The sequence below is a fragment of the Chelonus insularis genome, unplaced genomic scaffold (assembly GCF_013357705.1).
Source record: "Chelonus insularis isolate UGA/USDA-ARS -01 unplaced genomic scaffold, ASM1335770v1 contig_88_pilon, whole genome shotgun sequence".
Taxonomy (NCBI): Eukaryota; Metazoa; Arthropoda; class Insecta; order Hymenoptera; family Braconidae; genus Chelonus; species Chelonus insularis.
In genome coordinates, this window is record NW_023276776.1 from 68,488 (window position 1) to 72,677 (window position 4,190).

Consider the following 4,190-nt stretch of genomic DNA (forward strand, 5'->3'; position numbering starts at 1 on the left):
GAGTCTCAATAGTTGTTTACATGCCGCGCCAATTACCCGCGAGCTACTGATTACCACTGCTCCTGCCTTCTCTTTATAGTATCAACTACCAGCTTTTATTTGATGATTGGATAGTATATAATAACAGTCAATGTTTATACTAAAGTCGTTAAAGTACAAAAAAATCAAAAGTTTCTTTTTATTTCTTTTATTATTTTTGTTTTGAATTATTATTTGCCGTTATAAATTTTTAATTAATTTTTTTTTTACTACAACAAATATCTCTTTCTTTCTGACAATCAATAAATCTTTAATTATTTATTTTTAGCTAAATTTTTTTGTATTTAAATGAACTTGAGATTTAGATTTTCATTGCCATATAATGTAATTAATTATTTTTTAATGATTGATTGAAATAGTTTCTAAAAAATGTCTATATCAATAGATACAAATTTCTTTCTTACGTACAATCAACAAATCTATATTTCATACTTACGATGTGATTTTTGAATGTCCTCTCTTCATCCTTACAAAGTCAAGGATTTATATTTTTTGATCCAATAATTTTTTTTCAATGACAAAAGAGTTTCCCTCAAGAAAAAATTATTATTAATAATAATAATTTATAGACTAAAAATTATTTTAATTGATTCCTAAAATAAAATTAAATTTTTTTGAATAAATTTAAAGATTTGTATTATTATGTTTCATAAAATACTGATCTAAACTGATGCAATATTACAGAAAATTATAGGCATTTGAAAAGTTTTAAAAAAAATATACTCGTCTGAAATAGTGAAAGAATCGTTCGTGCAGTATATCAGATACATTGTACGTTAGAACGACACATAAACGTGATATGATTATATTTATTTTATTTTTTATGCAAAAGTCATATGGTATTTGCAATGTTCTAAGCCTATAGATAATCCGAGTATCTCTGGATTCGTGACCACTTTATCAATTTATAATTGTGTATAAAGAATTGATAGTGAAACTGCACGCTACATAATCACGTTCGAGTGGTGATTTTGTTTGAACATAAGAGAATAAATAGGTAGTGTTAGCACATGTATAATTATGAGATATCTATTTATATTAAAAAATAATGATGAGTAATTAAAAACGATAAATAATACTAAGGAATTTGGAATAATTAATTAATAACAATATTGTTAATTTTTTATCAATAACATCGAGATTCATTTTATTATACTATATATTATTTATAATTGAGTAGGTATTTGGAACAAAGTTGGACACGAAGTTTATGGTAAATGAGTTATGGCACATGATATGTACAATAAAAAGGGGGTGGGGGGCGACAAAAATTCACTCATACATTTTTTAAAATTTCTTCACACTCTTTTTATATAATTTTTCCCCCTTTTCTTAACATTGCGTGCAGTTTTGTTATTATAAACTTTTTTTCTCATCAATTATTCACCGAAATTGCAACGAGATATTTACTGTCCACGTGAATTTGATTGTAAAAGATAGTTATTATTTATTTTTTTTTTTTTAATAACTTTCTTTAGCAATCAAATATAATTTTTCAAGACTTTCGGTAGCTTTATAAATATTTTAAAGCCCAATTAAGATAAATTTTAACTAGTAAAAGAGCAATGTTAAAATTGCTGTTGACCAAAAGAATTTTTATTAATTACTTTTTTTGAAAATTTTTTTTTTTTTTTTTTTTTTTTTAAAGTTTTCTTTACATAACAATTTACAATAAGTACATTTACATTAGCCGAATATGTACAAATCTGAGTAGATTTATTTTATTATTTTTATATTCCACTCCAACTTTGAATTCTATTTATTTTTTCTAATTTTTGATAAAATTAAATTTTTGCACGCAATGTGTTCACACAAATCCTACTATCTTCAGGCAATTTATCTAATATTTATTTCTTTATTTATGATATGTCTTCGTTACATTCTTATACATCGCTTATGTCCGAGATTTACTCGCCAACAATTTGATAGCCATTACCTTTTTTATTATAATAGAATTATAGTTGTAATGAATTTTAATAAATCATTTATGTTGAAATTGTTCACGAGGAAGACCCGAACATTCAACAATTCGTTTGGCTTTGGTTTGCGAGTGTACGTGTGTATATGTGTACATTTCATTTATTTATTTCAATTAATTTAATCTGTATAAACATTTAAATTAAATGTATATAATTTAATGTTTATTTATAATTGATATTATTATTATTCTTCTTTCATCCTTCATACAAAAAATCAAACTATCACACACTTTCTCTTTTGCAATAATACTATTTTAATTCTCTATTTTTTTTCACAAAACATTTGGAACTATTTTATTAATTTAATTACAAGAAATATATACCTATATATTACAAAACAATTATTTGTCCACAATTGTGGGTGCATTTTAATTCATTTTTAAATGTCTTCCAAATTTTAATTGATAAACAAATTTAAAAATATAATATTAAATAAATACTGTAGATATTGATTTTTTTTTCCTAGAAAAATGATCATTCGAGTAAAGATTTCTTTTCCTAATAATTTTTCCGATAATAATTGAATTGATAAAATATTTCCAATTAATTTTTAAAAGTAATCAATAAAAAAATATTAAACTGACTAAACAACGTATCATTTTATTGTGACTATCAAGAACAATCTTTCCATTTTAAAATTATAATTGGATCAAATAATTAATTGCATTCAGATCATAAATAATTGACTTTCATACTTCTGTTATTGCTTCAAATTTTCGAAAGATTTTATTAATTTATCAACTTAAAAATTGTTCAGCATTCTTTATTTATTATAAATACATATGAATTATATACACATGTATTTGCAATAAAATAATAATCATATTTATCACTCAAAACATATTGTGATATGACTTGTTACCCTGTGTCTGAATACCTACGGAATAGATGCTATGAAAAAAGAATCCACTGATTCTCTCAAGTATTTTATATACAACCACTTGAATAAACAAAATAATACTGCAAGAAAAATTAATTGATCTTTCAATAATAATAAATAAATATTGTACAACTAAATAAATTCTATCTTTAGTATATTACTATCTTCTGCAATATTTAAAATAAATTGACAGGAAAATGTCGAATTATGTTTGAGATACATAAAAACATTTAAAACAAAAATCCAGATATTTCACTCTAAAATTCACTATTAATCAAACTTACAAATGTCATTTAAATGAAGAATTGTTTATATTCGTTTTAGCTTTACTAACACTGCTGTTATCATAAAAATATAAGAAATAAATAATTCAAATATTTTCAAATTATTTGGGATTAAAAGGGATAATATGAATTCTGAATATCACAAAAATGAAGTCGTTTCACAAATTATTATTAAAAAAATATTTAAATAATAAATAATAAATCATTTAAAAAGCAAACAAAAATATATAAAATAATTAATTCATTCAATGATGATTTGTTAATTAGAATCAAATAAAAAAGAATTATAACATATATTGCACTATGAATTCCCATTCATCCTTTCAGTTAAAGAAATTATAATAAATAAACCATTCAATAAGTCTATATAATCTCGCTAGAAAATTACTTATCTATTAAATTTGTACAGCTTACAGATAAATTATCTTGCATTGTATCAATTAAATTAATTAATTTTATTTTATTTTTAATCTCATAAAGTTGTTTTATCTCACATAATATCAATGTGACTTTCGTACTTAGTTTCGTACGATTTACGTTTATCCTCCCTCTCATCTTCTTTTGTTTTTTTTACATATAAAGACAATCAGAATAGTTGAGGAACTTAAATTAAAAATAAATAAAATGAATCACTGATTGTATTCGTTTTGCTGTAAATTATAAACAATAATTTTTGATGCATTGAAATGATGATAGATATTCGTTGATGATATTTTTATCGATGTATTTAAATTTAATGATTAACAATTAAGTAATAATATTGCTCTGATAATGTTTGTATAATACAGTCTTGTCACTGATTGTCCAGCATCACTAGATAACACTTGTCTTTATAGTTTTATTTGTTTTTATTCCATCACTTTCATTTCCAGTATCATCTCCAACGTTTGTTCTCGCATACCTTTATTTCTTTCATAATCAATTAATCATCACTAATTTTATCCAATACCGTTTATTATTATAATGAATATCACTTTTTATGCGGAAATAATTTTTCATCACGCTTCT